This window comes from Rhipicephalus sanguineus, chromosome 2, assembly GCF_013339695.2.
Source record: "Rhipicephalus sanguineus isolate Rsan-2018 chromosome 2, BIME_Rsan_1.4, whole genome shotgun sequence".
NCBI lineage: Eukaryota > Metazoa > Arthropoda > Arachnida > Ixodida > Ixodidae > Rhipicephalus > Rhipicephalus sanguineus.
Genome location: NC_051177.1, coordinates 180499418 through 180525705, shown reverse-complemented (window position 1 = coordinate 180525705; position 26288 = coordinate 180499418). Strand labels below are relative to the sequence as shown.

Here is a 26288-nt window from a genome sequence, read left to right as displayed (position 1 = left end):
TTGAAAGAACCACGTGCCTGAGATATGCTTCGCCAGGTGCCGTAATGACCGCTGCTGACAATCTATCAATGGACTCAATAAATTAATTATCGTGAGAGTCAAATTACCCTTATCTGAAGTCAAGTTATACTCCGATATTGCCACGTCCACTTCTTGTTGATGTTTTTTGGGTTTGACCAGCAAGGACGGTTATCAACGCTCGAGGCTGTCCGCGAAGCAGTGTTCAAGAAACTTCTCGATTGTAGTAGATCGTTTTGTTAAGATTTCGCGCCGCACGCGAAAGTTCCAGCTTTGTCTAGAGATAACGCCGCCACCAGCGATATTGCTGGAACGTTCGATGGCGCCTGTATAAAAGCCGACGCGCTTGACCGCTTGTGATGTTCGTCCATGTTCCGGACGCCCCCGTCAAGCCGTGAACCAAGGCCGAGTCGCAAAGAAGACGTCAACGCCAAGGCCGAGCAGTGAGCAAGCCGCAGGCAACAAGGTCTACCGCCAGAGCACGGGCCTCTACCTGAAAAGACCAGGCAAACAAAGACCCTGACCTCGACAACAGTGACGATGACCGACGCTGTGCCGCCCGCACCGATTCTTCTCCGGACGCCCAAGGAACCGCCAACCTTCCGCGGATCGTCATTCGAAGACCCGGAAAGCTGGCTCGAAGCCTACGACCAAGTCGCCGTTTTCAATGCCTGCACCAGCGAAGACAAGCTGCGGCATGTCTACTTCGCCTTGCAAGACGCCGCTTGCACCTGGTTCGAGAACCAAGAGCGAACCCTGACAACATGGGACATATTTCGCGCCAGGTTCCTCGCTACATTCACGAGCGTCATCCGCAAGGAGAGGGCCGAAGCGCTGCTTGATACCCGTTCGCAGCTGCCAAACGAAAACGTGGTGCTCTTCACAGAAGAGATGACCAGACACTTCCGCCACGCCGACCCCGAAATGTCGGAAGACAAGAAAGTTCGCTTCCTCATGCGAGGAGTAAAGCAGGAGCTGTTCGCGGGTCTGATGCGGAACCCACCGAGTACTGTCCAGGAAATCATCTCCGAAGCAACGACGATTGAAAAGACGCTGGAGATGCGCACCCGACAATTCAATCGCAGCTCGACGCCAGCTCACGCAGAAGTTCAATCATTCTGCTCCCACGACCTGCGTGAAACGATTCGAGTGATCGTGCAGGAGGAACTGCGAAAGATTTTACCCCCGCCGCAGCATGAAGTGGATTCAATCGCCGACGTTGTCCGCGAGGAAGTCCGGCAATCGCTTGGGATTCCCGAAGCACCGCAGGCTCAGCCGGAAGCCATGAACTATGCTGCTGCAGCCCGACGCAACGCCCCCCTTCCTCGCCCGCATCAAGACGCCGCGCCGCCCCAGCAGTTCCGCCGCCAGGCACCGCCGCCACCACCACCGACGCCATACCGCCCGCCGACAGGACAAGGATGCGCCCCCCGAAAGACCGACGTTTGGCGTGCCCCTGAAAACCGCCCGCTCTGCTACCACTGCGGAGGCCGGCCACACGTACCGCCGCTGCCAGTACCGACAGATGGGGCTACGCGGATTCGCCGTCAACGCGCCGCGCCCGCAGCCAGGTGAACGGCCTCGCGACATTGACGACTACCTCACCGGAACACAGTGGCAAGAACGACGACCTTCCCGCTCGCCGTCGCCCGGCCGCTACATGTCACCGCACCGCCGGCAGTACACTGGCCCAAACCGGCGCCGGTCGCCTAGCCCGTATCCGGGAAACTAAGGGCAGCAACCGATGGAGGTGCGGTTATGTACGACGAAATGCCGAAGATCCTCCGCGGCCGCCGACGACGACAACGCGACGAGACCTGCAGAACACGACGCAAACCGGAGGGAGCCCTCACGACGAAACTTCGCGGCCCGAAGAAAACCTGACGACGCAACGTCGAAACAGCGGGATAATTCGACGAAGCCGTGATCCGATGCCACGACCTAACCGCAACGCAAGACGACGAACTAGCGACCTCGATGTTCTTATCAACGGCCACAGCGTCACAGCTCTCGTCGACACCGGAGCCGAGTATTCCGTCGTCAGTGGGCCATTCGCCACCAAGCTGAAGAAAGTAAAGACCGCTTGGAGTGGACCCGAAATCCGGACAGCTGGAGGCCACCTGATAACGCCGATTGGTGTCTGCACGGCGAGAGTCACCATCAATAACCGGACTTATCCTGCGAGCTTTGTAATCCTACAAAACTGCTCCAGGGATGTGATACTACGAATGGACTTCCTAAGTGACCACGGCGCCGTTATCGACCTGAGGTCTGAGTCGATAACACTAACCTCAGACAAAGCGCTCCCGCCCAACGCGACGCCAGGGAACCATGCACTGAATGTGAGAGAAGAGCAGGTGACCGTTCCGCGGCGCTCCAGCGTCATTATTTCCGTCGGCACCGATAATCCTGCGAACCTTGAAGGCGTAATCGACGGCGATCAGCAACTACACCTGAACCGTCAAATTTGCGTCGCAAGAGGTATCGCCGAGCTGCATTACGGTAAAGCAAAGGTAGTGCTGACAAACTTCAGCTACGAATACAAGCACGTGAACAAGCGTATGACAGTCGCCTTCATTGAAGAAACTGTGGAAGCCATCAATGCCTTCACCCTCACAGATTTAACCGAAGCTTCCGCGAAAACGCCAGGGCCGGAACCTGCTTTTGACGTCAACCAAAGTCTTCTCCAGCGCAAGCAAGAACAGATCATATCCCTGCTCCAACGATACAAGGACTGCTTCTCGTCGTCATCACGAATTCAGCAAAGTCCGGTGGCGAAACACCGAATTATAACGGAGGAAAGTGCGAGGCCCCTTCGTCAGGGCCCATACAGAGTTTCGACTCGAGAGCGCGACGTGATAAAGAAACAAGTCGACGAGATGCTACACGACAACATCGTCCAGCCGTCCAAGAGTCCGTGGGCGTCACCCGTGGTGTTAGTGAAGAAGAAGGACGGGACACTGCGCTTATGCGTTGATTATCAGCGCCTGAACAAAATCACGAAGAAGGACGTGTACCCCCTCCCACGCATAGACGACACCCTGGATCAACTTCATAATGCGACGTACTTTTCGTCGATGGACCTCAAGACCGGCTATTGGCAGATCGAAGTAGACGAAAGAGACCGAGAGAAGACCGCTTTTATAACACCCGACGGCCTTTTTGAGTTCAAGGTCATGCCTTTCGGTCTTTGCTCGGCACCTGCGACGTTCCAGCGCGTCATGGACACCGTGCTTGCCGGATTGAAGTGGCAGACGTGCCTTGTGTATTTGGACGACGTCGTCGTGTTCTCCTCGACCTTCGACGAGCATCTCCAGCGGCTTGAGGCAGTACTTCAAGCAATCAAGACCTCTGGACTGACCTTGAAGCCTGAAAAGTGCCGCTTCGCGTACGAGTAGCTCTTGTTCTTGGGTCACGTGATCAGCAAGGATGCTGTTCGCCCGGACCCGCGGAAAACAGCTGCCATCGCTGCCTTCCCGCCGCCCACCGACAAGAAGGCCGTACGCCGTTTTCTCGGCTTGTGCGCCTATTACAGACGTTTCGTCAAGGAATTTTCACGGATCGTCGGGCCACTGACGCAGCTCACGAAGGCCGACGTCGAATTCAGGTGGGAAACGCCGCAAGTGCAAGCATTTCAAGAACTTAAACGACGCCTGCAGACGCCACCCATACGTGCGCATTTCGACGATTGCGCCGATACAGAAATACACACCGACGCAAGCAGTATAGGACTCGGTGCCGTCCTTGTGCAAAAGACTGACGGGCTTGAAAGGGTTATCAGTTTGGCTAGCCGGTCACTATCCAAGGCAGAAGCCAACTATTCCACAACAGAAAAGGAATGCCTTGCCATCCTCTGGGCTCCGTCAAAGTTTCGCCCCTACCTCTATGGCAGGCCCTTGAAAGTTGTTAGTGACCATCACGCCTTATGTTGGCTAGCTAACTTGAAGGACCCTTCAGGTCGTCTCGCACGATGGAGTCTGAGGCTTCAAGATTTCGACATTACCGTCGTGTGCAAGTCCGGACGAAAACACTCTGACGCCGACTGCCTGTCCCGTGCTCCCGTCGACGCGCCGCCGCAAGAGGACGACGACGACGACTGCTTCCTCGTAACAATAAGTGCCGACGACTTCGCCGAAAGGCAACGAGCCGATGCGGAACTGGGGGGCCTTATGGAGTACCTCGAGTGCAACACCGCCGTTGTTCCGAAGGTATTCAAGCGAGCACTGCCGTCGTTTTTCTTAATGAACTGCGTTCTCATGAAGAACTTTTCGCCACTTCGAACCGACTACCTTCTTGTCGTGCCCTCATCATTGCGACCAAAAGTCCTCCAGGCCCTACACGACGACCCGCCGGCTGGACACCTCGGTGTTTCCCGCACGCTCGCTAGAATACAGGAAAAATACTACTGGCCACGCCTTGCTGCCGACGTCGCCCACTACGTTAAGACTTGACGAGATTGCCAGCGACGGAAGACACCGCCGACTAGGCCTGCGGGACTACTGCAGCCAATCGAAGCACCTCACCGGCCGTTCCAGCAAATCGGGATGGACCTACTGGGGCCGTTCCCGACGCAGACTTCCGGCAACAAGTGGGTCGTCGTAGCAACTGACTACCTCACCCGCTACGCCGAGACAAAGGCCTTGCCCAAAGGCAGTGCCGCCGAGGTAGCCATGTTCTTCGTGGAGAACATCGTCTTGCGTAATGGCGCTTCAGAGGTCCTCATCACAGACAGAGGTACCGCCTTTACTGCGGACCTAACTCAGGCGATCTTAAAATACAGCGAGACGAGCCACCGCCGCACCACCGCCTACCACCCGCAGACCAATGGCCTCACCGAGCGTCTAAATAAGACCATCGCCGACATGCTGGCCATGTACGTCGACGTTGAGCACAAGACGTGGGACGCCGTCCTTCCGTACGTGACCTTCGCTTACAACACGGCCGTCCAAGAACGACGCAGATGACGCCGTACAAGTTGGTCTACGGAAGGAGCCCGGCGACGACGCTCGACGCTATGCTACCGAACGTCACCGACGAAGAAAACCTCGACGCCGCCGTTTACTTACAACGTGCCGAGGAAGCTCGACAGCTCGCGCGCCTGCGCATTAGAACCCAGCAGCACACCGACAGCCGTCGCTACAATCTTCGACGACGCTTCGTGGAATACCAGCCCGGTGACCGTGTCTGGGTCTGGACGCCGATACGCCGACGTGGGCTTAGCGAAAAACTCCTTCGGCGATACTTCGGACCATACAAGGTTCTTCGACGTCTCGGGGCGCTTGACTACGAGGTCATCCCGGACGGCATTACGAACTCCCAGCGACGCCGCGCACGACCTGAAGTCGTCCATGTCGTGCGACTTAAGCCGTTTTTTGCACGTTAGCTAACCTGGGGACTCCACTTTTACCTTTGGTATTGTAGTTTATTGATGTATGCACTTGTTTTTTTTATCTTCTTTGTTTTTTCACAAGCATCGGGACGATGCTTTTTCAGAGGGGGGGCAATGCCACGCCCACTTGATGTTTTTTGTGTTTGACCAGCAAGCACGGTTATCAACGCTCGAGGCTGTCCGCGAAGCAGTGTTCAAGAAGCTTCTCGATTGTAGTAGATCGTTTTGTTAAGATTTCGCGCCGCACGCGAATGTTCCAGCTTTGTCTAGAGATAACGCCGCCACCAGCGATATTGCTGGAAAGTTCGATAGCGCCTGTATAAAAGCCGACGCGCTTGACCGCTTGTCAGTTGATCGACGGACGACGCCCTGTTCGCCGCTATCATTGTACAGCGTGTATTGCTGTAGTTCTAGTTCTTATTTCCCTGCCACAAGTTCGGCCAAATAAGCGGTTTCATCCTGAAAACGCCGACCCCTGTCTTCGTCGACGTCACGACCACGTGACAATATCATATAACTCCTAAATTGAAGCCGAACCACCGATTTCTATTTTTGATAAGACCTCTTATGAATATTGTTAAAACCGGAAGTGCTTGGACGAGAAAAAAGAGTGTCACTCGGTGGTCGTGCCACCAAAAACTCACAGGGTCCCTCAAGTATTCGCTTAAAATTACTCCAAAGCGAAAGCGTGGTACCCCGCCACGGTGGTCTAGTGGTTATGGTGCTCGACTACTGACCCGAAGGTCGCGGGATCGAATCCCGGCCGCGGCGGCTGCGTTTTCGATGGAGGGGAAAATGTCTGAGGCCCGTGTACTTAGATTTAGGTGCACGTTAAAGAACCCCAGGCGGTCAAAATTTCCGGAGCCCTCCACTACGGCGTCTCTCATAATCATATCGTGGTTTTGGGACGTTAAACCCCAGATATAATTATTATTGAAAGCGTGGTAAGCTTTCTGCACCTCACCTGATTTTGCAGTCTTCCTTTCACCAAGCGACGATGTCGTGTGGTGACGTCATCATGAGACGTCATCATGGCACCAGAGACTTTGTCGATATGTGATGTCACGATGGCCTTATGTGCTGACGTCATCACGCGATGACGATCTTTTACATCACTCGTGCTGACGCACCCGAAAGCCGACGGTCAAACTTCGCGTTTGATGGGGCATTCAAGGGTTTCGCCTCAATAAAACCTGCCGGTAAGTGTCAGCCATACAACACACGGCGAGTGTGATAGCACGCGCCTCTTTTGTATTGCATTACTACGAAGTGTATAATGCATCTATGCGCGCGCGTCGTGTGCAGGATTATTGGCCTCGAGGCCCGCCCCTGAAAATGCCGGCGCCACCGTCGGTGTGACGTGCTTGGCAGGATCCCGTGGTCTCAGCGGCCGCGTCGGCTGCTTGTGGAGCGTTGCCGCGTGTTTTGAAAACGAGTTTCAAGTACCACATGCGCTGCGGTCTGTTCAAATTCGGAAGTTTTCTCTCATTTTGTACTCTATTGAAACCATTGTAATAGAATGGCTGCCTCCGAAGGCGGAACATGGGGCTCTACCGCTCGGTGCCGTAGTGCCGGGCTTACGCAACGGAGCCCAGTGTCAGCCTGCACCGGTAACCGCGGTACAAGAAACTGCGTGAAGCATGCGTTGTAAAGCTAAGAACCGGCAAGTAGCCATCGGCTACGAGTCATGTGCAACAAGCACTTCCGCGAGGAAGACTTTCGTTAGTGCGTCGGGCCTGCGAGGTTTAGTGAGTAGCAGACAGCGCGCACTTAGACGATGGCTCACGCGCGCTTCCCGCCGGCAAATGATGCTTATCTGCCGCAGGATGGAAAAGGCGCTACCTTTTACCACGTGCGATACGATCTCAGAACCCTCCCGTGCGACCTCTTGATCGTCGGCCCCGTGCTCAGCGTCCACAAAATCTTCTGCAGATGGGCAAGTCATTGTTTCGATACGTTGCATGAAAAAACTCACAGTGTCCCTTATGCATTCGCCAAAGATGAGTGGAAGGCGAAAGCCATCTTCTTCTTCTTGTCAGTCAATGTATTGATTCTTCCGCGTCCCCCTCCAAAAGCGTTCGCACCTAACGTGGTTTCGCACGGCCTCCGTGACCAATCACGGAGGCAATGCAAAGCGAGCATGACGTGTGAATACGTCATCATGTGTCGTCATAACGACGCTACATGTACCGTTGACCTTTGACGTCATTATGACGTCATATGGTCACGCCATCACGTGACGATTATTTTTTACATCACTCGTGTCGACGCCGCCGACGCGGGACGCCGACGGGCAATGTTCTCGTTTGATGAGGCATCTAGGGCTTTCGCCTTCATAAGCTACACGACGTTTTGCATTGCCTCCGTTAAAAATGTACCTCATTAAAGATGTACTACATTAAAAAGCAAGCTTAACACGAACGCTCCGTAGCGTGGCCTGAAGCGGTTTGATTGACGTTAGGGTCGCGTATCTTCGGGTTCTGTTGCTAAGATGTTACCAATACATGGCGACGTACTATTCAAGCATACCGAGATATCTCGCCAACAGCGCCCAGCACTTCGTCGCTGGCAACAGTCCAACCAGTCCATGCCACGCTGCGGAGCGTTCGTGTTAAGTGTGCTGACGGCTGTACGTTGCGAAAATAGACAATAATATGCACGTTGACGCTGTCCTTACTTCGTTCCGGTTTCGTTTAGCTTTTCGCTGTAACAAATAACCGTAAATAGCTAAACCTTTCTGGCAAACAAACAAGATAAAAAGTCATGAGCCATTCCACAAAGTGAAGGTGAATGACAAGCGAAGCTGTGTAGCGCACGCACAAAGGTAACACACAATATTGATAAAAGGTATAAAAAGGCATATAATTTTCGAATTTAGCGTCCAATTTTACGCCCTATTACGGCATTTCCACCTCGATTTCCCTGGGCCAAAAGTGGAGCGCGCACGGTATTTATTATTTTCCTTCCTTACTTATGTATTATTTACCTATATATTTTATTACTACATATGTATATTCATTCATTCATTCATTCATTCATTCATTCATTCATTCATTCATTCATTCATTCATTCATATACACCTTTATTTATAATTATTAAATTTAGCCTATGCTCTTTAAAGCACTTAGAACTCGATTTGTGTGGGCCAGAAGTATAGAGCGGGTAGGTAATTGCTCAATTTAATGACATGTATTTACTTCAATACTTAGTCTTTTCTGCTTAGTTTGGTGGACCTGTGGTGAGTATTTGGGTTTACCCAATTTCTGCGGCATATGCCTGCGACAGGGAGCGTTGTGTTCTTTTTTTTGCGCACATTTATTTTTCAACTTACGCTGTCACCACCTTCTACTCCTTCCCCATATTTGAAGACATGGATGTTCTCCGCGATATACTGCGCAATTAGTAACAACATGGCAGTCCATGTGTACGCCCAAGCATCTCCTCGTTAGTATAGTGGCCAGTATCCCCGCCTGTCACGCGGGAGACCGGGGTTCGATTCCCCGACGGGGAGCGTTTTGTTCTTTTTTTTGCGCACATTTATTTTTCAACTTACGCTGTAACCACCTTCTTCTCCTTCCCCATATTTGAAGACACGGATGTTCTCCGCTATATACTGCGCAATTAGTAACAACATGGCAGTCCATGTGTGCGCCCGAGCATCTCCTCGTTAGTATAGTGGCCAGTATCCCCGCCTGTCACGCGGGAGACCGGGGTTCGATTCCCCGACGGGGAGCGTTTTGCTCTATTCTGTTTTCTTTTCGCACACATTTATTTTTCAACTTACGCTGTAACCACCGTCTTCTCCTTCCCCATATTTGCAGACACGGATGTTCTCCGCGATATACTGCGCAATTAGTAACAACATGGCAGTCCATGTGTGCGCCCAAGCATCTCCTTGTTAGTATAGTGGCCAGTATCCCCGCCTGTCACGCGGGAGACCGGGGTTCGATTCCCCGACGGGGAGCGTTTTGTTCTTTTTTTTGCGCACATTTATTTTTCAACTTACGCTGTCACCACCTTCTTCTCCTTCCCCATATTTGAAGACACGGATGTTCTCCGCGATATACTGCGCAATTAGTAACAACATGGCAGTCCATGTGTGCGCCCAAGCATCTCCTCGTTAGTATAGTGGCCAGTATCCCCGCTTGTCACGCGGGAGACCGGGGTTCGATTCCCCGACGGGGAGCGTTTTGTTCTTTTTTTTGCGCACATTTATTTTTCAACTTACGCTGTAACCACCTTCTTCTCCTTCCCCATATTTCAAGACACGGATGTTCTCCGCGATATACTGCGCAATTAGTAACAACATGGCAGTCCATGTGTGCGCCCGAGCATCTCCTCGTTAGTAAAGTGGCCAGTATCCCCGCCTGTCACGCGGGAGACCGGGGTTCGATTCCCCGACGGGGAGCGTTTCGTTCTTTTTTTTTTCGCGCACATTTATTTTTCAACTTACGCTGTCACCACCTTCTTCTCCTTCCCCATATTTGAAGACACGGATGTTGTCCGCGATATACTGCGCAATTAGTAACAACATGGCACTCCATGTGTGCGCCCAAGCATCTCCTCGTTAGTATAGTGGTCAGTATCCCCGCCTGTCACGCGGGAGACCGGGGTTCGATTCCCCGACGGGGAGCGTTTTGTTCTTTTTTTTGCGCACATTTATTTTTCAACTTACGCTGTAACCACCTTCTTCTCCTTCCTCATATTTGAAGACACGGATGTTCTCCGCGATATACTGCGCAATTAGTAACAACATATCAGTCCATGTGTGCGCCCAAGCATCTCCTCGTTAGTATAGTGGCCAGTATCCCCGCCTGTCACGCGGGAGACCGGGGTTCGATTCCCCGACGGGGAGCGTTTTGTTCTTTTTTTTGCGCACATTTATTTTTCAACTTACGCTGTAACCACCTTCTTCTCCTTCCCCATATTTGAAGACACGGATGTTCTCCGCGATATACTGCGCAATTAGTAACAACATGGCAGTCCATGTGTACGCCCAAGCATCTCCTCGTTAGTATGGATTCCACTTCCGGCCGCTGAAGCGAACGGACGTGCAATGGCTGGCTCCAGCGGAGCGGTGACAGCGGCCCATTTAAGCCGCGGAAACAGGTCTTTTGAAGATGATAAGGACTATGAAGTTGTATTGCCAAACCTTCCTACAGGGCGTATTGTTTCAAATACGGTGTTTTTGCACGCTGACGTACGAGCCCGGCCGTATCGAGTGGAAGATTTCCGTGACACTCTGGCAAGCCTGCGATTGCTCCCCGAGGTGGCTGCGTTGGGGGCGTATAGGATGAGCCATGTGTGGGCGGTGACTTTCAAGAACATGGACGCAGTCAAGACGATCCTGGCGCACGGAGACATCAAGGTTAAAAACTGCCGTTGTCTCGTCATAGATCCGGCAAACCAATATGTGCGTATGAATGTGCACTGGCTGCTGCACAACGTTCTTGATGAAGATGTGCGACGTGCGTTCGAGCCGTACGGTCAAGTGACCGACATTAGCAGGGAGCGATGGCGTGTAAACGGCATCACCGAAAAAGGCTCCACGACCCGCATTGTGACACTTCTGTTGAAGGTGGGCGTTAAAATTGATGACCTGCCTCATCAAGTGAATGTAAGCGGTTAGCAGGCTTTGGTGGTTGTAGCAGGCAGAGCGCCAGTTTGCTTACGTTGCCGAGCAAAGGGGCACATACGGCGTGATTGCCGTGTACCACGATGTGGCATCTGCCGAAGGTTCGGCCATGGGGATAATGACTGCACGCTGTCTTATGCCAGCGTTATAGATCCCGCGACAGGCAACAACCACACTGAGTTGTTCATGGATGAGCATGAAGCTGAAGAAGCAGCAAGTACGACCGGGAAAAAAGAACAGGTTACGCCCCAACTGGCGAAATCAAGTGAGCCCAGCGGTATAGCAGACGGAAAGGTCGTAGAGAAGCCGTCTGAGCCAGAGCCACTGAAGCCAGAAGCATCAGTCAACGCGGAACACCACCTGCCTACTGTAAATGATCCCAGTGACGCCGAGACACTGAAAGACGACATGGAAGTCAGCGAAAACACAGGCAGTGGACTAGCTGGAAAGCGACCGAGAGACAATGGGGACGAAGGCGAGACTTCCTCCGGGGATTGTGGTGGTGGAGAACCACCAACTAAAACCTCAGGAATTCGGCGTCCGACTTTGAGGCCACGGCCGAACTTCCAGGCCAACTCACGGGCGGAGGCCAAGCAGCTTCCGCAGCATACGCCACCTGGGACTTGAGACTCTTGTGCTTTTTTCCGGACAGAAAGTAATCCGTAAGTGAGCATTGTTTGCCTAGCAATATGCCTGTAAAATGTTGTGAGCCTGGTGTGAAAATTCTGCAGCCGTTTTTTTTTTACAAGCGTTCACCTGAAGTAGGCACTCTGTTTTTCGCACGCTCAAAAAGATAAAAGCATGGCTTACAAAATAGAATCAGCCTTACGTGTCGCTACATTTAACGTTAGAGGCTTACGTTCTAGGAGGCGGCAGTATCAGTTACGTCGTTTGTTTCTTGAAAATGACGTTGATATTGCCGCCGTGCAGGAAACAAAAATTGAATCTGAAGAGCAGATGGATACTATATTTTCGACTTTCCGCTCTAGCTACAATATATGTGTTAGTCATTCTTTAGGTACATCAGGTGGATGTCTTCTCTCTATAAAGAACTCAATTGGTCTTGTTGAAGAAAACGTACAAACTGATAATGAAGGACGATTAATAGCATGTGATTTTCTTTTTTCGGGTGTGAGTTGGCGCGTTGTTTGCGTATATGCGCCAAATAGACAGCATGATAGGAAAACGTTCTTTGAAAGTCTTGAAGTGCATCTATCGAGTGATAAGACAGCAATAATTCTAGGCGATTTCAATTGTGTATGTAATGCCGAAGACAAGGCATGTAAAACGCCTATACGTGACTCTAGTGCCTTGTTTTTGGATTCGATGGTTCGTGAGCGAGATTTGGAAGACGTGGGATATGTGCTATCGCAGGCTACCCACTACACACATTACCAGTTCAACAGTCAGGCCAGGCTCGACAGAGCCTATGTGTCTACGTCATTGCTTCCCCTGTGCCAAGACTACGCTGTGAAGAATGTCTCATTTAGTGACCACAGTCTAGTCATGTTCACCATTAATAAAAAAGAAAAGCCCAAATTTATTTGGGACCTCTGGAAGTTGAACAATAAGTTACTTGAGGATGAAAAGTTTGTGGAAAACATAGAGAAGGAATTAAAAGAAGTGGTCGAGGGCAACACAACCAGTCTAATTCACGCATGGGAGTGTTTCAAGGAAAAAGTAAAAATAGATGCGATTGGAAGGTCAGCTTCAATAAAGCACAACAAATTGAAAGAAGAAAGGCAACTACAGTGCGAACTCGATTTTTTGCTCTGTCAAGAGTGCACGCAACCTGGCATGCGCAGCAAAGAAATCAAAGAAGTGAAACAAAAATTAGAGGCTGCAGATGTGGAAAGATACAGAGGAGCAGTAGTACGCGCACGCGCAGAAAGACTTCGGTGTGGCGAGGTTCCTACGAAACGTGCAGTAGCAGATGAAAAGAGCTACGCGACAAGAAATGAAATCCGGGCGATAGAATACAAAAATGAAGTTACAAAAATAAAACGCAGATTGAGCATGCGTTTGTGGAATATTTCCAACAGTTGCTGGGGGGCTTAAAACAGGACGCAAGCACGTACGTTCGGCATTTCTTGTCACTTATGCCGAAGATTGATGACGACGCGAAAGCTAGATTAGAAGCACCCATCTCTGTCAGAGAAATTGAAATGACCATTGAAAAAATGAACAACGGAAAGACGCCGGGCCCAGATGGACTAGGTGTTGCATTCTATAAGAAATTTAAAAGTCTTGTGGCAGAAGCCCTGCGGAATATGCTAGGTGAGGCATACGAAAAGAAAGGACTACCAACATCCTTCAGAAGAACGCACATAGTGTTAATCCCGAAAAGTGACGACCCTACGAAACAGCTGTCTGTCAAGTCGTACAGACCAATAACCTTAGCGAATGTTGACTACAAAATATTCATGGGCGTGTTAGCCAGGCGGATCCAAACTGTGATTAAAGAAATAGTCGGACCACATCAGACTTGTGGCATAAAAGGCAGAACGATTACGACGAATATTCACATCGCAAGAAATATTTTAGAATGCTGTGATGAGTTTGAGTCTCGAGTAGCTATGCTACAAATTGATCTCGAGAAGGCGTTTGATCGCGTCAACCACGATGTACTCTTGAACATTCTTGACTACGTCAACATAGGAACTGTGGTGCTAGAAGGGGTACGAATGGCGTACACGGGGTGCACTACGAGGATTGTGATAAACAAACAGCTTAGCGAGAATATAGAAGTCTTATCGAGCGTAAAACAAGGATGTCCTGCTTCTGCACTGCTTTTTGCTATCTATTTAGAACCTCTATGTCAGAAAGTGCTACAGAATGACCAGGTGCGAGGGTTTCGCTTGATGTCCGCGGAGGTCAAAATGCTGAGTTACGCGGACGATATTGCTGTGTTCTGCCAAGACCGGGAGAGTGTCAGAGCAGCACTAAACGACGTGAAGTCCTTCTGTGAGTGCACGGATAGTAAAGTAAATTGGAGTAAGTGTCTTGGAATATGGCATGGAAACTGGCACAGCACACCATCATTATATGAAAACATTACGTGGAAGGTCACACCCGACAAGTACTTAGGTGTACCTCTCCAACACTACAGGGACACAACAGAATATTGGAGAGAAGAAACGGAACAGCTAAAAATTAAGACGAAAAAGTGGGGTGGGCGAGACTTTTCCATTTTTACGAGGTCAACAGTCAGCAACATATTTCTTATTTCACGAGTGTGGTATGTCTTACAAGTGCTATTTATGTCACGCGTTGCTGTACAAAAGCTCCACAGAGTGTTGGCAGTGTTTATCTGGGCTTCGACGTGGGAGAGGACAAGTCGCACAAATCTGTTCCGTTCTGTGCAAAGTGGGGGGCTAGGTCTTGTACACTTGTTCCTGAGGCAGATAGTGGCTAGGTTTATTTTTTTACGAGATCAAGGTGATTGTTTTTTGAGAACGGTGATACATGTGCGGTTGTCCAAATTTTTGCCTGATTTTATTGTAACCACAGTCAACGGGGTGACAAGGCGACCTAGGGGTTACATGCAAGAAGTGATTGCGGCTTTGGAAATTTTGAGAGTGCGATTTTCGATGGAGTATCTCTCTAAGGTGTCGCGAAAGAGACTGTACAAGGACCTCGTAGAAATTATGTTGCCAGAGCCTCTGTATAGAACATTGTACCCCAATGGGCCAGGGGATGACGTCTTAAAGAGAGTGAAAAAGATGCCAGTTCGGCCCTCAGTTAAGACATTCTTTTTCAAACTTCATAGTGGCACACTCCCTACGTTACCTTGGCTCCGTGAAAAAGGAATATTTGTCCCTTGGTCAGTAGACTGTATTATCTGCAGAAAACCTGAGACAGTTGACCACATTTTTCTTGACTGTACTGATGCAGTCTTTCTCTGGGACATCATTCAAAGGACCTTGAAGAAAGAACTGCCTGTTACACCGTATGGAATCCGTTTTCTGCCTGTCATAAGCGTAGGGGGAGTGCCCTACGATATGTTCATGGCACTGGTTCTTCACAGTGTGTGGAGAACACGGATGGCAGTGCGAAACGTAGACGTGAATCCCCGGCCTGCTCGAGAGTATTTCATTGAAAGTGTACAATATTTGATGACTGCATACGAGGCACAAAACGATAAGCCAGAGTGGTTCCCCTGTTTGGTTGAATTGGTTGGCATGAAGCGTCTGCCTTTTTAACTCCCATGTGCTGAAAGGTGGGGCAGCACTTTTATATGTGACACTGCAATGTATTTTTAAATGTTGAGTTGTACTTTGTTTGCTAAGCAGGCAATAAAGAAAAAAAAATCCTCGTTAGTATAGTGGCCAGTATCCCCGCCTGTCACGCGGGAGACCGGGGTTCGATTCCCCGACGGGGAGCGTTTTGTTCTTTTCTTTGCGCACATTTATTTTTCAACTTACGCTGTAACCACCGTCTTCTCCTTCCCCATATTTGAAGACACGGATGTTCTCCGCGATATACTGCGCAATTAGTAACAACATGGCAGTCCATGTGTGCGCCCAAGCATCTCCTCGTTAGTATAGTGGCCAGTATCCCCGCCTGTCACGCGGGAGACCGTGGTTCGATTCCCCGACGGGGAGCGTTTTGTTCTTTTTTTTTCGCGCACACTTATTTTTCAACTTACGCTGTCACCACCTTCTTCTCCTTCCCCATATTTGAAGACATGGATGCTCTCCGCGATATACTGCGCAATTAGTAACAACATGGCAGTCCATGTGTACGCCCAAGCATCTATATTAGATTAGTATAGATTCCATGAGATTAGTATAGATTCCACTTCCGGCCACCGTAGTGAACGGACGCGGAATGTTGTGCTCCTCGAAAGGGGCGGTTTCAGCGGCCCAGCCGGGTCGCGGCATCAGGTTTAATGATACGAAGACGACACAGGACTACCAGATTATATTGCCCCAGTTACCTACAGGTTTGACCATAACCACCACTGTCTTTTTGCATGCCGACGTGAAAGCGAGGCCATATCGAGTCGAGCATTTCCGCGATTCTTTAGATCGTTTGCAGTTAATGCCGGAAGTGGTGGCTCTAGGAGCCTATCAAATGAATCACGTATGGGCGATTACCTTCAAGGACGAGAGTGCCAAAAAGAAGATATTATCGACCGCAGCATTCACCGTCAAGGATCACAGGTGTGTTGTGATCACGGTGTAAGAATATTCAGGTGTTGACACTGCGCGCGCCTAAGCGGCCAGATAATGTTCGGTCATGGGTCCGTTGAGCGGTGCGCCATCTAATGGCTCGAGGCGGAGAGCGCCCGCGAGTAGCCGAACCACGGTGGTGCTGCGTCATCGCCGCCGCGCTCGCCGTGCCCTCTCCTGTTACTCTCTCGATTTCGCCCCTCGACGCCGCTTGGCGGATGCACATTAGCCAGCAAAAGGCAAAGAAAAAATGCACGTTATCAGCAGCATGCGTGTTGCTATGGAGACGACTGCTCCGCTTTTCGTAGCGCCCTCTAAGACGGCGCTGATTAAACTGCAAGTCATCTGATAAGAACACGAACATTATCTGGACGCGCGTGGATTGCGGTTTCCCATGCGTTGGGGGAAGAGTGTCATCACCTGAGTATATTCTTACACCGTGGTTGTGATAGATCCCAGCAATCAAGACGTCAGGATGAAGCTGTACTGGCTTTTGCACACCACACCAGACGAGGACGTAAGAAGCGCCCTGGCGCCTTACGGTACCGTAAGCGAAATTGCACGGGAGAAATGGCGTGTGCAAGGCTGCGCTGACAAATGATCTCACACGCGTCTGGTGTCCCTTCGCTTGAAGGCAGGATACACTGTGGTAGACCTGCCGCATCAGCTTCGCGTCGGGGAGGACCACGCACTCGTGCACGTTCCTGGCAGACCGCCGCTCTGCCTCCGGTGCCGCGGCACCGGACACATAAGGCGCGAGTGCCGAGTACCACGCTGTGGGCTCTGTCGTCGCTATGGCCACGACGAGACCCAGTGCGTGCGTAGCTACGCCAATGTGACAGGGTCGGGACGAAACGACGCCGTTGACGAGCACCTCATGGACCAGGCTGACGCGGAGGCGACCGTGTCGGGGGGTGGAGACTCAGCGAAACTTGATAGCGAGCCACAGAGTAAACTTTCTGAAAAGAACGTGGGCCGTAAAGACGACGACGCGGTCGCACCCGCCTATGACACGAAGGAAACTGCAGACGCTGACACGGACACCAACAAGACAAGTACCACCGCGAGCACCGCAACTAACAGAGAAGAAAGCCATCAGGAAAGCACCGAGATGGATTGCGACCAAAAGACGGTCGTAAAGAGACCGCGTGAACAAACCGAGGAAGACGGCACACCAGACGGAGGCTGCGCAGAAGAACCACTCCCGAAAACGCCGGTCTTCAGGTGACTTCCAATGAAATTCAAACCCAAGGTGCCGCTAGACAAGAGGACGGCACCGCCAGCAGACCCACCTTAGCGGGGATGCTGACTGTAGACTTCGCGACAGAGCCTGGGATGGTCGGGTAGCACAGTGAACTCTGAAAATGTGTGCTGCTAGAGGAGATGCTTGGTCTTCGCCTGAAAAGACGAGACCACCTGACGTGGAGAGTCCGTTGGCCGCAAGTCTGCTTCCTGACGTGATGGGCCTTTCAAACGGTGTGAGTTTTGACCCCTTGCAGTCGGCATTAACGAATTCTGCTGTGGCTCTGAAAGTAGCCACCTTAAATATTCGCGGATTAAATTCTCAAAAACGACAAGCGCAGTTAAAACGAATACTGAATTATAATGACATTGATATTCTAGCGGTGCAAGAATAAAAAATTGACAGCGAAGAACTAACTGAACGGCTGGCGAATAATTACAAAACAAACTATAACATATGTGTGTGTCATGCCAATGGCAGGTCTGGGGGGTGTCTGTTATTTTTAAAACAGTCTATCGGTATTAGTGAGGAAAAAGTCATTACTTCCGATAATGAGCGACTTGTACTTTGCGATTTTATTTTTTGTAAAAAAAATGGCGAATAATTTGTGTGTACGCGCCTAATATAGCTTGTGAAAGAAAATGTTTTTTTGACTACGTAGACCCTTTTCTAAGATGCGATCATGTTGGTGTGTTGCTCGGTGATTTCAACTGTGTGTGCATGCCCGAAGACAGTGTGAAAAATGTTCCAGTACGCGACAAAAGCGCATTACAGCTTGCTGCAATAACTGATGAATATGGCTTGGTAGATGTAGGGTATGTATTCCGTGGCAGTCATGTGCAGTTTACACTTTACCAGAAGCAAAGTCACGCCAGACTGGATAGAATGTATATATCCGGATGTATTGTACCTTTATGCACAAACTATGCCGTGAAAAACCTTAGTTTCACTGATCACTCTCTCGTAACGATCGAAATTGGCAAGAAAAGAAAAACTACGAAGTTTAACTGGGATTTATGGAAGTTGAATGAAAAACTCTTGGAGGACGAGATGTTTGTGAAAGTAGTAGGCAAGAAAGCTGAAGATGCACTTCGTAATGAAAGCACAAGTTACATAAGCGTCTGGGAGCAATTTAAAAATGAAGTTAAACTGTACGCAATTGAGAGGTCAAGTGTCATAAGATACAAAGAAAAGCAAAAAGAAAAAGAGCTGCAGAGCACACTAGAATATCTACTGAATGCAGATAGCACTATTCCCGGATTGTTTAGCAAAGAAATAAAGGAAGTTAAAAGACAGATGGAATGCATTACGGAAGAACGATATAAAGGGGCAGTAATAAGGGCACGTGCTGAACGTTTCACAATGGGCGAAGTGCCCACAAAACGAGTGCTTGCGGAAGAAAAACGATATGCAACAAAAAAAGAGATAAAAGAAATACGCTACGAAGGTGAGCTTTCTTCGGAGCAGCAAGTTATCGAAAAAGCTTTCCTTGAAACGTACCGAAGACTGTTGGGCGGTAAAACGAAAGTGAAAGACGAATTCGTAGAAGCATTTTTGTCACTTATGCCGAAATTGGAAGATGACGCCAGAGATGCGCTGGAAACGCCCATAAAGATAGAAGAAGTTGGGCAAGCAATCGATGACCTTAGTAAAGGCAAGTCGCCAGGACCTGATGGCATAGGGGCAGGGTCTTATAAAACTTTCAAAAATGAAACTACGGTAATGCTTTATCACGTTATTACTGAGGCGTATGAAGTTAAGCAACTGCCTCTGTCCTTTAGGGCGAGTCACGTCATACTCATACCAAAAACTGAAGACGCAGAAAAGTTGGTGTGTGGAAAACTATAGGCCCATAAGTCTTACAAATGTTGACTATAAAGTTTACATGAAAGTTCTGGCAAAGAGACTACAAACAGTAATTACGAGTATTGTTGGTGCGCACCAGACGTGCGGTATAAAAGGACGAACCATTTTTAACAATATTCCTACGGCGAGAACCATTCAAGAATGTTGTGATGCAACTAATGGCCACATAGCGATGATACAATTAGACTTGCAGAAAGCCTTCGACAAAGTGAGTCATGAAATATTATTTGCCCTATTGGATCACACTAATGTTGGTGGAGTAATACGAGAGGGTGTGAGAATGGCATATCAGAACTGCTATGCTAAACTCGTGATTAACAAAAAACTTAGCGCTAGCATAGCTGTGACATCTAGTGTGCGGCAAGGATGCCCTTGTTCCGCTCTGTTATTTGCCATTTACTTAGAACCATTTTGTTTAAAATTGATGAGCAACACAAAAATAACAGGATACCAGTTCTTGACACATGAGATAAAAGTTTTAGTGTACGCAGATGATATCGCGATATTTTGTGAAAATAAGAACAGCATACAGGAGGCGATAAGAGAAGCAAGAACATTTTGTGCCTATACTGAAAGCGCCATCAGCTGGCAAAAGTGTTTGGGTTTTTGGCATGGGGAGTGGAATTCCAAACCACAGTACTTTGAAGGGATCACATTCACCACCACGCCGTCCAAGTATCTTGGAGTGCCTTTAAAATATTATCAAGAAACCACTGAGCAATGGGCTGATGAAACTGAAAACATTCGGGCAAAGGCAACCAAGTGGGGAGGATGTGACCTTTCGATCTTTAAGCGCGCAACAGTGTGCAACGTGTTTCTTGTAGCAAAAGTTTTTTACATGCTACAGGTATTATGTATGTCTCGAATATGTGTACAAAGGTTGCACAGAATATTTGCAGTGTTTATTTGGAAGTCTACTTGGGAACGAACTGGCCGAATTAATCTTTTTCACAAGCTTAAGAAAGGGGGAGTGGGATTGTCGCATTTATTCCTCAAGCAGGTTATTCTAAGATTTTTTTACTTAAGGGATCAAAATGATGGGTTCTTGCGTGCGGTGATGCAAGTGAGACTACGTGATAAGCAACCACAGTACATTGTATCATCGTATTCTCCAACTCAGGCAGCGGTGAGAGGGTTTTTAAAAGAAGTTGTTTATGCCTTTCAGTTCCTCGAAGTGCACTTTTCGTTAGAGTATTTGTCATCGGTAACCAAAAAACAACTGTATAGGGATTTAGTGGATATCATGTGCCCAGTGCCTGTATACCGTAATAGGTATGTATTAGGATCTGAGAAGGATGTGTTTAAATGTATTAACAGAATGCCCGTAAGAGCGTCAACTAAAACGTTTTTCTTTTTGTTACACACTGGCACGCTCCCCGTTAAACCATGGCTAAAAGATAAGGGATTCTATCTACCATGGGGTATAAATTGCTTGATATGCAATAAGCCGGAAACAATCGAACACATTTTCTTAGATTGCTTTGATTCTGTGTTCATGTGGGACATCCCCCAGAGAACTTTAAAAAAAGATTTTCCACTTACGTCATTCGGAATACGCTTTTTGCCTTGGGAACAAACAGGGGATGTGCCATGTGATATGATAATGCTAGTAACCATGCACAGTGTCTGGAAAACCAGAATGGACATCAGGCATGAAAATGAAGCACCAAAAGCCGCCAAGGTATACCTTCATGAATACTTGTTGTACATTAGAGATGTGTTATACGAACTACCTGAGCCACCTGACTGGCTACCCATGATAGAAAAGCTGCTCGCAGTGAAATATTATTAAATTAGTTACACGGGACAAGATGTCAGTCCCGTTTTTAAAATGTATATTTGAACATGTTGTGAAGTGTTGAATTCAAAGATAAGAATTCCTATGTAAAGTGTGTCTTGACCAAAGCAGGAAATAAAGAAAAAAAAATCCTCGTTAGTATAGTGGCCAGTATCCCCGCCTGTCACGCGGGTTCGATTCCCCGACGGGGAGCGTTTTTTTTTCGCGCACATTTATTTTTCAACTTACGCTGTAACCACCTTCTTCTCCTTCCCCATATTTGAAGACATGGATGTTCTCCGCGATATACTGCGCAATTAGGAACAACATGGCAGTCCATGTGTACGCCCAAGCATCTCCTCGTTAGTATAGTGGCCAGTATCCCCGCCTGTCACGCGGGAGACCGGGGTTCGATTCCCCGACGGGGAGCGTTTTTTTTTTCGCGCATATTTATTTTTCAACTTACGCTGTAACCACCTTCTTCTCCTTCCCCATGTTTGAAGACATGGATGTTCTCCGCGATATACTGCGCAATTAGGAACAACATGGCAGTCCATGTGCACGCCCAAGCATCTCCTCGTTAGTATAGTGGCCAGTAGCCCGCCTGTCACGCGGGAGACTGGGGTTCGATTCCCCGACGGGGAGCGTTTTGTTCTTTCTTTTTTTCTTTTCGCGCACATTTATTTTTCAACTTACGCTGTAACCACCTTCTACTCCTTCTCCATATTTGAAGACATGGATGTTCTCCGCGATATACTGCGCAATTAGTAACAACATGGCAGTCCATGTGTACGCCCAAGCATCTCCTCGTTAGTATAGTGGCCAGTATCCCCGCCTGTCACGCGGGAGACCGGGGTTCGATTCCTCGACGGGGAGCGTTTTGTTGTTTTTTTTCGCGCACATTTATTTTTCAACTTACGCTGTCACTACCTTCTTCTCCTTCCCCATATTTGAAGACATGGATGTTCTCCGCGATATACTGCGCAATTAGGAACAACATGGCAGTCCATGTGTACGCCCAAGCATCTCCTCGTTAGTATAGTGGCCAGTATCCCCGCCTGTCACGCGGGAGACCGGGGAGCGTTTTTTTTTTCGCGCACATTTATTTTTCAACTTACGCTGTAACCACCTTCTTCTCCTTCCCCATATTTGAAGACATGGATGTTCTCCGCGATATACTGCGCAATTAGGAACAACATGGCAGTCCATGTGCACGCCCGAGCATCTGCTCGTTAGTATAGTGGGCCTGCATAGGCGACTGGCATTTCACTTCCGGCCACTGCTGTGTACGGACGTGTGCATCATGCGCTCCGTAGGGGCGGATACAGCGGCCCAGATGGGTCGCGGAAACAGGATTGTCGCCGAAGATGAACAGGATTACGAAGTCGTTTTGCCGCAGTTGCCTACAGGTGCGTGTGTTATGAATACTGTTTTTCTACACGGAGATATTAAGGCAAGGCCGTATCGTGTTGAAGACGTCCGTGACACTTTGGTTAGTCTGGGTATGTTGCCTGAGGTACTCACCTTAGGCGCTTTCCAGATGAACCACGTCTGGGCCGTGACTTTCAGTACAGCGCAAGCCACGAAAAAGATGCTAGCACTTGGTGACGTAAAGATAAAGGAAAGGCGCTGCCTCGTTATCGACCCGAACAAGCAGGATATCCGGCTAAAGCTTTATTGGCTTCTGCATAATGTACCGGATGAAGATGTGCGCACCGCACTCGCAAACTATGGAAGAGTGACAGAAGTATCAAAGGAACGTTGGCGCGTCCAAGGTATCGCCGATAAAGGAACCTTAACCAGGACTGTCACCCTGCAATTAAAAGCGGGCTTGACAGTCGAAGGCCTACCACACCAGCTCCGAGTGGGCGGTATAACAACGCTTTTGGTTGTGCCAGGACGGGCACCGCTTTGCTTACGATGTCGACGAACGGGACATATACGCCGGGACTGTCGCATACCCCGGTGTGGTCGGTGCAGACGCTATGGTCACGAAGACAGCGAGTGTGCCCAAACATACGCCAGTGTGGCCGGGCCTGTGGCTGGCGACCATCTCACGGAGCACATAATGGACCAAGTTGATGCAGAAGAAGCAGCGGAAAGCAGAAATCAGGGTCCCGTATTCACGCCCCTTTCTAAGGGCCCGAAGGACGAAGGAAGCGAAGCGGCTCAGGCTGAACAAACGGGTCAACGACCAACAGCGTGAGCTCTATACCGTGGGACCAAAACGACAACGAAAATGAGCAAGGTATTGGGTCGTCGACTGGACAACCTGAAGATATGGACGTCACAAGAGCGGGGACAAGCGCAAAGCGAACGCTTGAAGATGTCAGCAACGAGGACGCAGAACCAGAGAGGACAACAGGAGGTGAGCCGGCAACGAAAGCGGCAACGCTCAGGCGACCCAGCTTGAGGTTCAAGCCGAACATCGCTGCGGGCACACGTCCGCCGCCGAAGCCACCCTCGTAGCCACGGGGGAAGACAGTCAACGAGGGACCTAATCCATAGGTGCTCAAGGACATAGCGAATATGGCTTGATTATTATGTGACGCGTGTGGAAAGTGCACGCCTTGTACGTGTCTATCCACAACTTCAACGGCGGAAGCCAGGGATGTGTCAATCGGCGAGGTAAGAACCATGCGGTCCGTATCTTGCCCGCGGCCTTCACAGCCCATAACTACGTTGCGTATCGCAATTTTAAATGTGCGCGGACTTCGATCTAAACGAAAGCAATATCAGGTTAGTCGTCTTTTCCTAGAGGACGACCTCGATATCATAGCGGTACAGGAAACGAAGGTCGAAAGTCAAGAACAAACGGACCGCATGGTCGAACCTTTTCGGTCCCGCTATAATGTTTGCATATGTCATTCTGTTGGAACCTCTGGAGGGTGTGCTCTCTTTCTGCGGAACACTTTAGGATTTGTTGAAGAGTATGTTCATGCTAGCGATGACGGCCGTCTCGTTTTGTGCGATTTTGACGGTTTTGGTAAAAAATGGCGCATCATTTGCGTATATGCACCGAATAGTATAACTGAGCGGTTATCCTTTTTTGCAAGTGTCGAACGGTATTTAAAATCCGAAAGAAACGTGATAATTCTGGGGGATTTTAATTGCGTGTGCTTCAGAGAAGATAGAAGCAAAATACTATCCGTTTGGGATCAAAGTGCTTTGTTGCTGTCAGAGCTTATGCAAGAGGGGGGTTTTGAAGATGTAGGAAACGTATTGCAAATTGGAAGTGGCGCTAGGTTTACGCATTTCCAGCGCGATTGCCATTCCCGTTTAGATAGAGCATACGTATCAGATGTACTCGTGCCGCTATGCAACAGTTACGAGCACAAACCAGTAGCATTCAGTGATCACAGTGCCGTTATGTTTTCTCTGGGAGTGAAGAAGAAAAGATCAACCTTTTCTTGGAAACTGTGGAAACTGAACAATAAATTACTTGGTGATGAAGTCTTTGTGGATAAGGTAAAAATACTTATTGAGAAAGTGCGCTCGTCTGAGTCGGGGCGAATGGTCGCTGCATGAGAACAGTTCAAGGAAGAAGTTAAAATTGCTGCAATTGAAAGGTCTTCCATGTTACGCTACAATGAAAAAAGAAAGCAAAAAGAACTACAAGGTCAGCTAGAATTATGGTTGTCAGCCGAAAGCACGTGACCAGGCACTTTAACTAAAGAGATAAGAGAGGTCAAGAACCAGCTCGAGATAATGGACACTGAAAAATACAGAGGAGCAGTCATACGCGCATGCGCAGAACACCTTTGGCTGGGGGAAACACGGACGAAACGCTCGCTGAGCGAAGAAAAGCGCTACGCCTCGCGTAAAGAAATAAAACAGATTAAATACGGAGGAGTGACTACCACGGACAAACAGATGATAGAAAGCGCGTTTTTGGATTATTATAAAGGACTTCTTGGGTGCAGCGGTAACAGAGAGGCAGCCTTGGACAGCGAGTTTTTGTCAATAATGCCGACACTAGATAAGGAAACCACCGCACGCCTCGAAGAGCCAATATCAGTTGGCGAAATTGAAAGGGCCATTAATGAATTAAGTGAAGGGAAAGCGCCCGGCCCGGATGGACTAGGCACAGCTTTTTACAAAGCATTCAAAGATGAGCTGTCGGAGCTCCTGTTACGCCTCGTAGCGGAGGATTACGAGGTAAAGGAAATGCCGCCGTCCTTTCGAAGGTCACATTGTACTCGTACCCAAAAGTGAAGATCCAGTGAAGCTCTTGTCAGTGAGCGCTTATCGTCCCGTAAGCCTCACTAACACTGATTATAAGGTTTTAGGGGCGAAGCTCCTTAAGGCGGCACCCGTTCGTCCCTCGTAGTCGTAGTCCGTAACCAGTCTTACGCTTTGAGATAAGGAAACCACCGCACGCCTCGAAGAGCCAATATCAGTTGGCGAAATTGAAAGGGCCATTAATGAATTAAGTGAAGGGAAAGCGCCCGGCCCGGATGGACTAGGCACAGCTTTTTACAAAGCATTCAAAGATGAGCTGTCGGAGCTCCTGTTACGCCTCGTAGCGGAGGATTACGAGGTAAAGGAAATGCCGCCGTCCTTTCGAAGGTCACATTGTACTCGTACCCAAAAGTGAAGATCCAGTGAAGCTCTTGTCAGTGAGCGCTTATCGTCCCGTAAGCCTCACTAACACTGATTATAAGGTTTTAGGGGCGAAGCTCCTTAAGGCGGCACCCGTTCGTCCCTCGTAGTCGTAGTCCGTAACCAGTCTTACGCTTTGACCTCCAAGGTGGTGCCGGTGGGAGATTTTTCCTGTGCGTTGTTGAACAATAAAAAATTCGCAGCGGTAGCTAAAAGCCGACTTCTTCTGTCTCTCATTCCCATTAGCAGCCATTCTTTACCTCCAAGGTAGTGCCTGGTGAGATTTCTCCTGTGCGTGATAAAACAATAAAAATTTTGTTGAAAACGCCGTTTATTGATGAAATAAACCAACGAAAGACGCCAGATGTTTTGTAAAAGCAAAACGGAAGAACGCCAGATGTTTCTAAAGCAAAAGGAAAAGACGCCAGATGTTTTCTAAAGCAATGGTTTTCTAAACAATGAAAATTCGCAGCGTACATGTAAAATTAAAGTGAGCTGCAAGTCGTCATAACTCATCGAACCTTTAGTGTAAACGCGCCCTATCTCACGTCGGTGATGATGTACTGGGCAGAATTCACGGAAG

The 26288-nt window shown here is 49.2% G+C and overlaps 9 non-coding genes across 9 annotated transcripts; all 9 read left to right on the top strand.

Annotated features, from left to right (window-relative positions):
• Window positions 1-8847: 8847 nt before the first annotated feature.
• On the top strand, window positions 8848-8919 carry Trnad-guc (transfer RNA aspartic acid (anticodon GUC)). Its single transcript has one exon. It is a non-coding gene; the product is annotated as a tRNA-Asp (tRNA).
• A 150-nt stretch (window positions 8920-9069) lies between these two features.
• Window positions 9070-9141, top strand: Trnad-guc (transfer RNA aspartic acid (anticodon GUC)). Its single transcript has one exon. It is a non-coding gene; the product is annotated as a tRNA-Asp (tRNA).
• A 159-nt stretch (window positions 9142-9300) lies between these two features.
• Window positions 9301-9372, top strand: Trnad-guc (transfer RNA aspartic acid (anticodon GUC)). Its single transcript has one exon. It is a non-coding gene; the product is annotated as a tRNA-Asp (tRNA).
• A 150-nt stretch (window positions 9373-9522) lies between these two features.
• Trnad-guc (transfer RNA aspartic acid (anticodon GUC)) lies at window positions 9523-9594 on the top strand. Its single transcript has one exon. It is a non-coding gene; the product is annotated as a tRNA-Asp (tRNA).
• Window positions 9595-9969: 375 nt separating this feature from the next.
• Trnad-guc (transfer RNA aspartic acid (anticodon GUC)) lies at window positions 9970-10041 on the top strand. Its single transcript has one exon. It is a non-coding gene; the product is annotated as a tRNA-Asp (tRNA).
• Window positions 10042-10191: 150 nt separating this feature from the next.
• Trnad-guc (transfer RNA aspartic acid (anticodon GUC)) lies at window positions 10192-10263 on the top strand. Its single transcript has one exon. It is a non-coding gene; the product is annotated as a tRNA-Asp (tRNA).
• Window positions 10264-15353: 5090 nt separating this feature from the next.
• Trnad-guc (transfer RNA aspartic acid (anticodon GUC)) lies at window positions 15354-15425 on the top strand. Its single transcript has one exon. It is a non-coding gene; the product is annotated as a tRNA-Asp (tRNA).
• Window positions 15426-21460: 6035 nt separating this feature from the next.
• On the top strand, window positions 21461-21532 carry Trnad-guc (transfer RNA aspartic acid (anticodon GUC)). Its single transcript has one exon. It is a non-coding gene; the product is annotated as a tRNA-Asp (tRNA).
• Window positions 21533-21907: 375 nt separating this feature from the next.
• On the top strand, window positions 21908-21979 carry Trnad-guc (transfer RNA aspartic acid (anticodon GUC)). The gene has a single exon. It is a non-coding gene; the product is annotated as a tRNA-Asp (tRNA).
• Window positions 21980-26288: the final 4309 nt, after the last annotated feature.